Below are 13,560 nucleotides of genomic sequence, written 5' to 3' on the forward strand. Positions count from 1 at the left end.
GTATTTGGCACTAAAAAGACTTTATATATATTATGGATACAGTAGGTCAAACCAATTTCCTGTTGCTTTTTATAGATGAGAGAGGAGCAAATTAGATGTGGTGGTTTTTTACAGTACAGAAGGGGCCACTGTGACCTGCCAGATGTTGGATTACAACTTCCATCACTTCTGAATATTGTCTCTGCTTACTGGGGCTGATGGAGTAGAGATTTTACTTCCTCTCCCCATGTGATTTTCCTTATCTAGACCAACTGGGCTCTAAAGCTGCTTTTCGCATTTCCATTCTCCAAATAGCTATATGGGGGGGGGGGGGGAGGTAAAGGGGAAAAAAATAGATGGAGGGGGAGAAGAGCGCAAGGTGTAAGACTTCTCCCCTGAAATTTTAACCTTTTATATTTAAAATGTTAAAATCTATGGAAAGTCTGATCAAGGGTCTTCTATCCTCTTGGTTCAGGGATCTGGCTAAACAAGAAGGAGGTTGTTCAGTTTTGGCTTAGCCTGGCTGCAGCTCCAGCCACTGTGTTTTATAAACTATGACTTTTGTCTTAGTGCCACTAAACAATGGCTTAGCTTGTCTAGTTTAGGCTGCAAATACTTGTGCTAAGGGTCATAATAAAAAGAAAACTATGAAACTATAATTACCATCCCATAAGTAGTACACTGTTACAGATAGGAGCATAAATACTTAAATACATCATTGCTACAAAATCATGATTCAAACAGGAATTAATACCAAAGACTTTCCTTCTTATTGATGGTTCTTTCTATTTTTTTGGTGGGCAGGTAGTTAACCGACAGAACTTCCTTGTTTTCCAGATGGAGGACCAGTCGGCCCCCCAGAGTCCCTTGGAGTTGGGCAGCAATAACAAAGTTTAAATAAAGAAATAAAGTAAGTAAGTAAGTTTATTTGGTCTCTTTTCACTTCCCCTGAGCTTCACAATGTGAGATAATTGACTTACTGGCCCCTCCCAGGCGTGTGGAAATCCGTGTTATGAGAACAGTCTATGAGAAGGCTAAATTTTAATTATGTTTAAGAGTATTTGGGTAACCTTATTTTCCTTATTTCTATATGTGCTACCTGGTTCTAGATTTGGTGAAGGCAATATCAGCCAATGATACTGCAGAACTGGAGCATAACTTGGAACTTCAAGTTGCTGGCACAGGTGGTCCTCTAGAAGGCAAAACACAGGAAATTCTAGAACAGAGGTATTAAATGAGGCTAGAGTCTCATGTGGCCCTTCCAAACCTTGGGGATAGCTCCAGACATCTCCAATTGTCACCAGATTGTAACTTTTAACAGGACAGAAAATAATAATATCTGTATCTCATTTGAAAAACACGATGTGAAATCAAATTAAATTTAGTTCTTGTTCATTAATTTTTTGAGTATTGCCTCTGTTTCCCCCACTCTTTGGTTTCTTGGTATGATGAATCCTTACATTATACAAGCTCTCAAGAATTCTAAGTCATGAGTGGATTTCACATATCACTAAGCCATGATTTCCTTAACTGTTTTGTTTTGAATAAGCCATAATTTGCTAGGTTCTTGCAACAGGTTACACCATAAAACACGGTTTCCAAACTGCACATTGAGTTCACATAGCTTGATAACTCAAACCGAACAGCTCACATTGTAATTTAGTAAAATATGTTAATCTAGCCTAAGACTTTCTTGACTCCTGCTGGAATTTTCTGTGACAAATATAAGCCAAAATGATGAACATGCCCCATTATCTGGGTAAAACTGGTTTCACTTTTAGCCTGCCTAGTATAGATAATAGACCTCAAGGAGAGAACATGGTATAAAAAAAGACACTTGTCGTGAATAGCTAATTGATGTATATGCCAAGCTCTCATGGAAGCTGTTAATTCATCTCAAGCCAAAAGCATAAGGAACTTAAACAAAGAGAATGAAGAGGTGCTAAAGGTCATCAAATTCACCATTTTTCCAAACTGGCATGGTTTTTCTTGTCAATTTGTCAAGCGATCTGGATGGAAGAACCTCCAGGGTCTAGATAAATTACACACTTTCTGCTCTGTCTACCCTTAGCTATATGACCAGTTAAAGATCTGTGTCTCTAAGAGATGCTTGATTTCTGACAATCAGCTTTTTACTCTGGCAGGCACTGAAACAGCTGCAGCAGGAATTCTGTTATATGGCACAATAGGGAATAAGTACTCCTCCTTCAAGATTTCCTAAGGATAGGTAAGTGCAATGTAGGAAAATTGATGAGAGACTGCCAATGCTGCTCTCCCAAAGAAGACATATGCCTCTTTCATTAGTACCTGATGGGGACTTTATCCTTCAAGGCTTTGACTGCTGCTATAAAAATCATTGCAACAACTGGTTGGAAAAAAACAAAACAAACTCTATTTCTGACACAGCACAGTTTGCAAGACAGAGTCATGCTGTTACTGTAAAAACATGTCACTCAAGAAAATTGTTCCAGTGTTTTTGCATAAATTATTAACCTATTTAAGGTGAAAAGTAGGCTTTTTATGGGGTTTGCTCTTTCTGTTACATCAAAGAGCTATCTAAAAATCCAAGAGTTACTGATCATTAGTTCAAGGATAAGAAGCACTACAGTACTAGATTTCAGAAAGCATTACAAAAAACATTGTAAGACTTCAGGTCCAGGAGACTATTGTGACAATGATAAGCACATTCCTGAATGCTTTATAGTGCAGAACGCAGGTAATGTTTGAAGCACCCCAAACTGGAGACAACTGAATTAGCTCCAGTTTTTAAGAGGTTACTTGAGGAAATACTTTTGGGTTTGGAGACTTCATATGATTACATTCTATCCAAATATTTTCTTTTACATAGGAAATGAAACATTACCTAATTTAGTCTAATTGAATTTAAAATCAATGTTAATATTTTCTTTTTTAATATGGAAGGACTTTATCATTATTATTTTGGTGGATGAACACTCTATTACATGAATTTTATGGGTACAATCCAAAGCAAGTTTCAAACACAACTTTATCACCTCCCATCAGGCCTGTATCAATGTTCAGCACATATATGTTGTTTCTGATCTACAATCTTATGGTACACTTTTCTTGGACTAATCCCATTGAATACAATATAATTTATTATGAAAATGCTTTGAACAAATACAACTATTTCTCAAAAATCCAAGTCTCATAGCTTCGTACTAGAGGAGCACATATTAGAGAAATATCCATCAAACTGTGATACAACAGTATCTGAAATCTGTGGTGCTTTTTAAATAAACAAATGAAGAAAATCTGAATTGGGAAAATGGTTATTTGTTTGTTTATTTGTTTATTTATTTATGAGATTTATATTCTGCCTTATCTTACTACCTCTCCCAAATGAACATGATTTTTATGCTGGTGATTTGAAGATTTCCAGTCATAGTTGTTTGCCTTCTTATCCCTTTCTCCTTTTTTGGAATTACATTTTGAGCTATGGTTAATAAGTAGTTCTATAGAAAGTATATATATAATTGCAAACATATGGAACTTTATGACATACATACATACATACCACGCTGCTCCCTTTCAGAAAAAGCAGCAGTTATGTGGAATGTAGAAAAATAAGAAATACTAAAACAAAGAAATTAAATCTGAGATAAACTTAAAGATCTGAGATAAAAATAAAAGGAAACAGAGATAAAACTAGTGTATGTAGCAACTTTCATTATGGCGTCTTTCATTGTACTTCTCCGTAATTTTCTATCCTTGTTTATACCATGTCCACTGCTTCACTGAACACTTTTTTCTCAGTATGCATCAGTCCACTCCATATACAGTCATGTGAAAAAGTACAGTAAATACACCCCATGCAAAGTTTTTTTCCCTTTTTTAACATATGTGGACATACCAATATTTCATCTTCATTCAAACAGTATATAAAGATAAAAGTGATGAAACTGAACAAAAAAACTATGAAAAATTATTTTGCAATCATTTAGTCAACCAAAAAATAACAGGTATGCCATTTCCTTTTGTGGAAAAAGTAAGTACACCCTTGGCTGTAATATCTGGCATTGTCTCCTTTGGCTGAAAAAAACTCAAGTAGGTGTTTCTTATAACTGTTTACCAGTCTCTGACATTAACTGGGAGGAATTTTCCCACTCCTCCATGCAGAATTTTTTCACCTGGGTAATATTTGAAGGGTTTCTTGCATGTACAGCCTGTTTCACATCTCCCCACAGAATCTCCATGGGATTTAGATCTGAGCTTTGACTTGGCCATTCCAAGAACCCTCCTCTTTTCCTTTCCTTTCCTTTCCTTTCCTTTCCTTTCCTTTCCTTTCCTTTCCTTTCCTTTCCTTTCCTTTCCTTTCCTTTCCTTTCCTTTCCTTTCCTTTCCTTTCCTTTCCTTTCCTTTCCTTTCCTTTCCTTTCCTTTCCTTTCCACCATTCTCTGGCAGATTTACTAGAATGTTTATGGACATTGTCATGTTGCAAGGTCTACTTTCGGCTGACCTTCAATCTTCTGACAGATGGTCTTAAATTATCCTCAAGGATCTTCTGATACAATGAAGAATTCAGAGTGGATTCTGTGATGGTGAGCTGCCCAGGCCCTGATGCAGCCAGGCAGCCCCAAACCATAATATTTCCACCACCATGCTTTAGGTTGGTATTAGATTCTTCTGTGAAATGCTGTCTTTAGTCTTCTGGCACTATGGCCAAATATCTCTATCTTTGTCTTGTCTGTCCAGAGCACATTGTTCCAGAAGTCCTGGTCTACATGTTCATAGGTAAACTAAAATCTTGCCCTCATGTTCTTTCTGGACAGCAAAGTTTTCCTTCTGGTGTACTCTAGTGCAGCTTCTTTCTTATGGTAGACTCATGCACCTTGATGTTGGTAGTGGTGAGAGATATGGGTAGGCCACCTGATGAAATTCTGGGGTTCTCAGAGACTTCTTTCAGCATCTTGCATTCTGCTCTTGGGTTGAATTTGCTGGGGTGGCCTGGCCTGGGCAAGTTGGCAGTTGCTTGAAATCCTCTCCACTTACAGATAATCTTCCAGACAGTGGAAGGATTGACCTCCAATTGTTTGGTGATCTTTTTAAACCCCTTCCCAGACTTATAGGCATCTATAATCTTTTTTCTGAAGGCCTCAGAGAGCTTTGTCAGTCTAGGCATGCTGATACTACCCCTTCAACAACAGATAGCAAATCAAACTAAATGTTTGAGGTTTCAATAAGACAGGTTCCTCCCAGATCCTCTCTAATGAAGTTCTAATCATTTGCACCTGATCTGGTACACCTGCTTCTAATTTTATGTATTTGAGCTAGTGATAAATTAGGGTTGTAGTTACTTTCCACATGTGAAATTTGCATTTATGTTTATGTATATTACACATTGGATTACAAAATGTAAATGGTGCATGATAGTTGTTATATTAGATCCCCTTTATCTATCCATATTGTTGAAATGAAGATCAAATGCCTGTATGTTGAAATATGTTGAAAAAGTCAAAACACGGAATGAGGTGTACTTACTTTTTCAATGAATGTATCTCCCAGTTGGTTGATGATGTGATTTGGCCATCAGTATATTGTTTTGCAAGATAATGACTAGATCAGAGATCCTAGTTTGCACAGAAGAGCATGAGCATACTAAGGATGAAGATGAGCTTTGGCTGCACTTTTGATACATTGTACCAAAACTGATTGGTACTATCCTTACTGTTAGCAGGAAATGCCGCATGTGCCATGGGCATGCCTAACACTAGTAGTCTAGTCTATAACTTCTCTATCTTAACTCCTTATGGGAAAGCATTATGGAATTTTATTAGAAAAAAGATAAGGGCCACAGGGGTGGAATTACCTTGTTTCTGTAGAAACACTATAGAAATAAGATGAAAATGTAGGTACTTTCCAACATCATTCGTTTTACTTCTCCATTTACTCCTGATTGGATGAGTGCTGCTCAATTAGAAACTTCAAACCCTACAGTATGAAAAGGGCTTCCCCTTATTGCTGTGGTCACTTAAATAATTTTCATTCAGCAGTTTTATTCTGTTAAAGCTTTACCTTAGTCGGTTTGGATGCCACAGCTGTTGCAGACACTTGCAACATAATCTTCATGCTTCAATGGATTGTTTTCATTTAGCATGTTTCCAATCGTCATCCACTTTATCCCTAGTAAATGAATAGGGATCCCCAGTAGCAATGAAAGAAGTGAACACTGAAATAAAAAGTACATTTAACTGTATCTGTCAGCTGTAGGAATTGTCAAAACTTTGGGCTATTTGCTTTATTTGCTAGCTGCAATAGAATCACACTGAAATAGTTAATGGAATTAATAGGAAATTCTCATTTAAGCTTCCTTCTATATTCCTGAGAGTTCTGATCAGAGAAGAGAAATATATGTGTCTTCTGGGTTTGATTTTTTTATAATATATATCTCATCTGGTGAAAACTGAATGTTCCAAATAGATGAAGAGCTTTAAGCATTCTAGGCATCATATTTCCAAAAAGATATTGATAGGTTAGAACAGGTTCAGAGGAGGGTGACAAAAATGATACAGAGGTTTGATGACATGCCCTGTGGGGACAGGCTGAAGGAACCTGGGACTTTCGGTCTGGAGAAAACAAGAGTGAAGGGAGACATGATAATAGGGTTCAGCTACTACAAGAGTGCCTTAGGAAAGATGGTCAGGAACTATTTTCTGCTTCTATACAAACTAGGATCAGAAATGCTAGGTATAAGTTACAGCTACCTAGATTTTATTTAAATGCTGAGATAAACTCCCTGATGGTAAGATCTGTACAACAGTGAAAGAGCCTACCAATGGTGGTTGTTTCTCCATCTCTGGAGGTTTGTAAGAACCTGGACAGCCACTTCCTGAGGATGGTTTCATTTGTTTGTTTGAACATTACAGAGGGTTGGAGTACATGTGCTTCATGGTCCCTTCCAACTCCATCTTCATCACAATTGAAGGAGGAAAGAAAGCATCTGCTTGTATTAAAAAATAAAAAGTAAAGAATGTTTTGCCATATGAAAAACCTGCCTGTTGCTTACGTTTTCTTGCTATTTCAACAGTGCAATGCAGATATCTGACTACCAGATGGGCACAAGCTTAGTCCTAAAGTTAAGCATCCTCTGCAGCTGGAAAAAATCAGATTTTTTTTCCTTAATCCAGCTATTACCAATTGCATCATGAAGTATAGCTGTCTTATGAAACATTTGCCTAGAGGCTGACCTGTTTTTTATTGAATCATCTGAAATGTAGTTGTGCCAACTTCCTTGCTTCAAGAAGAATCATGTTTCCACCACTCCTTTGGAATACAGTACCGTGGGTGCGGAGAGGCTGCCATGCAATCATATAGCAAAACAACAAAGAGCTGTGTACTCTAAAGCTAACAGATTTATTATGGTGCAGGAACTGTAATCCAGAAAAGTTTATGCCATTTAGATTTGCTGGTTTTTAGATTTCACAAAACAATCCTGCTTTAGCAGTACTGGTTGCCTTAAATGTGGAACTTTAAATGAGGCCCAATTGTGGTTATGTAGACATATTTTGAAACAATAACTGAGTTATTAAGTTTATAGTATCAGACAAGGCTAGAATTTGGCTTTCTTTAAACCAGAATAAAACCGTGGGCTGGAAAATGGTATAAGACCAAGTTAATGATTCAATTTATATTTCTGATGAATCTAAATGTTTTGTTGCCAAGTGCTCTGTTGTGGGAAGTCCCCATCCTATGCATGAATTATGCAGTCATAGATGATAAACATCTAGAACCGAGTTGTAATATGAAGAGGAGAAACCTTGCTTCCAACCAAAAGTACATGTATGTTATATTTTAATCTTGTTTTGATATATTCATTGAGGATGTTCTGTTATTAATATTACCTAAACTCATATTCATTTATGCCAGTAGTAGTTGCTCATTTCCAAATATGAATTATGTGCTTTCAAAAATGCTTTGTGCAGTTATTTTCATCTTACAATAAAAAATCTTACTAGTCTGAATAAGTTGGATTGCACTAAATCTAAGGATGTATAATTAACTATCATTCCAGTATATAAATGAGCACTGTTTCCTATGCACTCTTTTTAAGGCCTGAGCAAAGCAACTGAGATTTGCTTTGATAGAGGTTCTCTCAGCAAAAGCAATGTGATTTCCTTTATCAAAATGTGCAATCTTTTTGTCAGATGGGCGGCTATCTCACAAGTGTGTAATCTTTTATGTGAGGTGGATGGCTATATAAATATGATAAACAAACAAACAAATAAAATCTGTCTTGATTAACAACTTCCTGTTGCCTCAAACCTTCTCCTCTCTGTCTCTGACCCTTCACTTACCAAATGCAGAAGAGTCTTCTACACAACCATTGCTTCTGGGCAGAAGCCTCTTCAAGTTGTGATGAGAGCATGTCAGAAAAGGCAGACAGGTGTGTTCTCCAGCAGGCCTCACCAAAGCTTGGGATGAGCCATGCCAAAGCAAGTGAGCAATGTTTTTGCTTTAGCTGTCCTCAGAGCTTTTGGAGAATAGTTCTGAAGATGCAAGAGGTGGAGAGACAGCAAGCCACAGATCTTCTACATGAAGTTGCCACATTGCTTTACAAAGCATCTTCAGTACTCTGCTTTGTTTGAACCTTTTGTCAAAGCAAAATATCCCTTTGAAGATTTGGACAGCTATACTTATTTTACAGCTGGCTTTTTAAATTCTTACAAAATCGACAGTTTAACCACATATATTTTCCCATTTTCTATTAATCTTCTATTTGTCTTCTAACTAAATCATGATAGTTTGTTTATATGCTTATTCAGCTTGTTGGAAAAAAAAAAAGGGACCAGTTGAAAATAATCCTAATTTTCCCAACATTTTTATTTGAAACTTCTGTATAGAGTCATTTAAACTTTATAATAGTATTGGAAGCTGTTACTGATTCTTAACTTTTCATCTGTATGTGTTATGGATTCTTCAGACTCTGAATCTGGAGAGGAAAACTTGATGGATTGTCAGCCTGTAATTGAGGAGCCAATGGACCATCAGCCATTGGAGATAGTTCCTGTTCTAATGAATTTCACTCAGCACAGATGGTGCTCATTCTGATTATGGACAGACAGATCCATACCTGAGCAGAATGCCTAGTGCTAGAACAAGATAGTAGTTTAAAAGATCTGAGCAGGAAGGCTCTGTCTGACTTCTTGAGAAGAAATGGCATTAACTCCATTAATCAATCAAGCCTGGGGCTCTCTTCTTGCTGGAAACAACACTCAGCTTTCTGACCCGTATCCTATTGACACCACACTTCCCTTGTTCTCTACCATATGGGTTGATCTCTGGTTTTAAACCCTTGGACTGGTTCCTATGAACTCTTCCAGCTTTGGATTTTCAAAGGCTCAGCAGTATCCATGTTGCTTCAGACTATAGTCATGAATTCTCTGAGTCTCTGACCACTGTCTGACTTACCATCCTCAGCCTTTCTGCAATCTCTGTTTATATACTGAACTGATCACAGCTAAGCTATTAAATCAGTTAGAATCAAGGTGTTAATTTGCTCCTGCCCACTCACAGCTCAGTCTCATTCAGGATGGCATGGACCTTAATTAACAACTACAACATTTCCAGAGTTTATAAAAGTGCCTGGAAGAGAATTTAAAATTACAGAAAAGATCTTCTGACAGCCAAATATAGACTTAGTTCTCCACTAGCCCCCGGAGAGGCTAAGGTGATTAAAAAATAGAGCAAAAGTATCCTTCCTAGACTGTAAACAGCTTTTGTGGAGGCTTAGAAATGGAGGCAGTAGGTGAAGGTCTGTCTAATCCCATGAAGAACTTTGTCACTATGAAGTGCTACAACATAAATTTCCCATTATGTTGCACAATATACACACAACACATATCTTTTAAGCTGACTTTTGGGATGCAGATTTTATTGTTGTACAGCTGAGATAAAAATGTTTTAGCACAGATACGTATCACAATTATTTGAATAAGTATTCTATAAAAATGCATACAGAGTTAAAATAAATACATACATTTCTAATTGGGGACCATAACATCTATTTTTGCTTTATGATAATTCTAAGCCCTTTGGCTGTGTCGATCACAACCAATTATGGATGGCCCATAAAAACATTCCATGTCCCTACTGAAGAATTTATATGGTGGCCAGGAAGCATCAGTTAAAATGGAATAAACAGAAGTTTATAAATAGTTGAGAAAATCTACATACTATCTTTTTATTTAATGTATATGCAGAATATATCATGAGCAGTGCTGGACTATAGGAAATAGAAATTGGGATTAAAACTGCTGGGATAAACATCAACAATTGCAAATATGTTGCCGAGGCTACTTTATTGATATAATTCAAAGGAAACCTTAAGGAATCATTTGCTGAAGATGAAAGATGAAATAAGAAATGCAAAAGCCAGTCTGCTGCTCAATACTAAAAACAAAACAAAACAAAACAACCCTAAGATTATGTCAAAAGGCAGTGCTGACCCAATGCAAATAGATGGAGAAGAACTTAAAGTACACAGACTTCCTCTGATGCTTGGAAAAATCAAAGGCCATTGGAAAAGAGGCCAAGTCACAAGATGACTATAGACTATCACTGATGGCACAGGCATGAGCGCAGAACAGCCATTGCTGATAGGTAATCCCAGACTGATCGATCTGAAAGCAGATGATACCTACAAAAAAATTCTTCCATGGCAAGTAGCTTGGTAATATTATTCACAGTGATCAACAAGGGTTTTATCTCTTAAATAACTTCTACAAATGCACATTGAGTGCAAATGGCTTGGGCACCTGGTCTTCTGAACACTGATCTAGCATGCATGGAAACTTGTTTCATGTAACAGGAATTCAAATAATAATAGGAAATGACAGCTGATTTATTCTACTTCTAAGCATGAGCTCAAATTCATAGATAAAACGAAGCAATTTTGATGATATTATTCCACTAGTCCATACTACACACTGAAAACTGAGCTAATAAAAGGGGCAACCCAGTGCAAATAACCACTTGAATCAGCCCTAATTTGTTTGGATGTTAAACTCTCCTCCGCCCCTGGTTTTAGTGAAAGAAGCCCAATGTACACCAAAATCATGCTTGCTTTTGGATAGGTAAAATTATCAAAAGAAATAACTTTTACTTCAGAATCAGTGGGACATATTTATTATTGAACTACAACTAAACAGTTCCGCTGTTTAAATGCCTCTTCAGTTATGAAGCCCACAGGTGACTCTGAGCTCGTAACATAGTGTTGGCCTAACTTACCTAACAGAATTGTCGTAAGAATAAACTTGGGAGTTAGAGAGGATTTTGTATGTGTGTATTCATTCACTCTTGATATAAGGTTTTATTAGACCACCTGTGTTTAAAATACAGTGCATTTTCTGTGGCATTATTCTTTTTCAGGTTGTTTCCATAAAAATAATATAAATCTGAAAAAAAGATAACACACTGTATTTTTCAACTTATCTTCAATCTTAAAATAGGAGAAAATACTTGTTGATGTAATATGATTAAAACTAGTCTTAATTTTATGTGAGATGGGCAGCCATATAAATATGATTAAATAAATAAATAAACTTAATAAACACTTCCTCTTATCCAGCTGCTAGGCTATGTGCTCTGTTTTTAATTATTCAAAGGTTTTCCGAAGCAGAACAGTAATGGAAAAAATTTATTCTGAAAACATGAAATCAGTCACAAACTAATCTCTCTGTGTCCTTATTGCTTGGAATCCACAAATCCTTTGGAAGGTAGAAGTTAAGTGAAGTGTAGACAGAGATTAAGTGGAGAATGCACACTAGAGATAAAGTTAAATTAGTATTATCCCAATCTTCCTGCAAGCAGTGTAAAAGTCACCTATTTTTATCCTTTCAAAACTCTGTGACATAGAATAGTTTGAGAGATATGGTGAGACTGTCCCAAACTTCAAATCTAAGTAAGGATTTGACCCTCAGTATCATATAGAGTTAAAATTGAATGTTGTGTCTCTTATACAAAATCCTATCTCTCGAAGTTGGGAAAAATCTTTGTGACACATCATTGGTCAACTTTTTTTCCCAATGTTCTTAATACACAGTGGCTTATTTCATCTTCCAATTGTATTGCCCAGTACTTGTAGAACAATTTTTTCTTGTATGTGAAAAATAATAAGGAAGCATTTGGTAAGTAAGCTGCTTGGGTGTTGGGCACCAGCTGCTTTGTTCTACACGTACACAGAGAAAAATACAATGTTAGCCTAAGAATCTTGCATTATATTTTACAGGGCTGTGCAAATCATCCCACCGGTGCCTCTCTGGATCTGCTTCTTGAAACTGCAAAGCAAGTAACACTTGACTGTTGAGTACAGCTTCTGCAATCAGGAGGCAGTGGGTGTAGCTCTTCTGTAGCTTTGTGGACTAGATGAGGGATATCCATGGGGGGGGGGGCAATAAAAAAAGTCAAAATGGAGCTCACGTCCATGTAATCAAGGCCCCACTTCTTTAAATGCACATCACAGGGGCTTTAATTCTGCAGCCACAATTTTGATTTTTTTGATTGGTTCCCCCCACCCTTGCAGTGTCCCTAGACTATATCATGAAAGATATTCATGTATTAATATTTTCTAGTGTTTTATCGGGAAGGTGACAAACACCTTGCCTTACTCCCATAAATCATTAACATGATTTAGAGAGGCTTACAACCAGTTGATTCTTTTTTTATCAACTGCTTGATAAAACAAAAGGCAAAAGAAAAAACTGGGATGGGACTGGAAGCATGCACAGCAGGGGAAAAAGGGAAAGTTGGAGACTGGGCAAAAATTGACCAGCTCTGCTGGATCCAGCAATGGCTTTTCGAGGAGGTGATAGACCATCCCCTGCCTCAAGGACACATTCACCATCACATTGATCCACCCACACGTCACCTTCTAGGAGGCCTTAAACAACCAGGAGGGGCATGGATCTAAAACACAAGTGGTTAAACTTACAGCATCAAGGACCCTGTTCATTTTCTCAGTACTAACAGGGTTAAGGTTAAACTCTTTCAAGATAACTAAGGCCACTACCTAGCTCGATGTGCCTCAATCACCTCCATAGGACCTTCGTAGTTGGCATTCAATTGGCAATGGATTTGACTGACTTTATCCAACAGATCCTGAGAACAATCCTCACAGTGGCCTTGCAAGGGTTTCCCTGCTCCCTTGTTACCCAGAAGCAAACAGATTATCTTAAATAACATTGCTGGCCAGCAATCTTCAGATGCAATAAGGGTGGAGAAATATTCATGTTTCATCACTCTTACTGCCACAAGGTAATCCTTAACAAAGACTACCTCTGTGCCTCTATATTGGTTTCTCATCTTCCACCAGTGGTGTTTACTGTTTCATTTTCTTGAATACCTCTAAAAACCAGGGAGCTCTCTGGGATTCATGTATGAAGAGATTCTACACAAGAGTGTTCTGATTCAAGGCCACCATCACCTTCACATTCCAAACAGCATGGCCTCAGTTGAATCATGTACCATAACCTCAAAGGTAATCCCAAATTCCCTCTGAAACTCAGTGGGGTTTGTCAAGCACCTGTGTTGTACCAATCTAACAGGCTTTTCATCTTTACAGCA

This window comes from Python bivittatus, unplaced genomic scaffold (assembly GCF_059951505.1).
Source record: "Python bivittatus isolate LINGU-HERP-01145 unplaced genomic scaffold, Pbiv_v1 ctg000840_np1212, whole genome shotgun sequence".
Classification (NCBI taxonomy): domain Eukaryota; kingdom Metazoa; phylum Chordata; class Lepidosauria; order Squamata; family Pythonidae; genus Python; species Python bivittatus.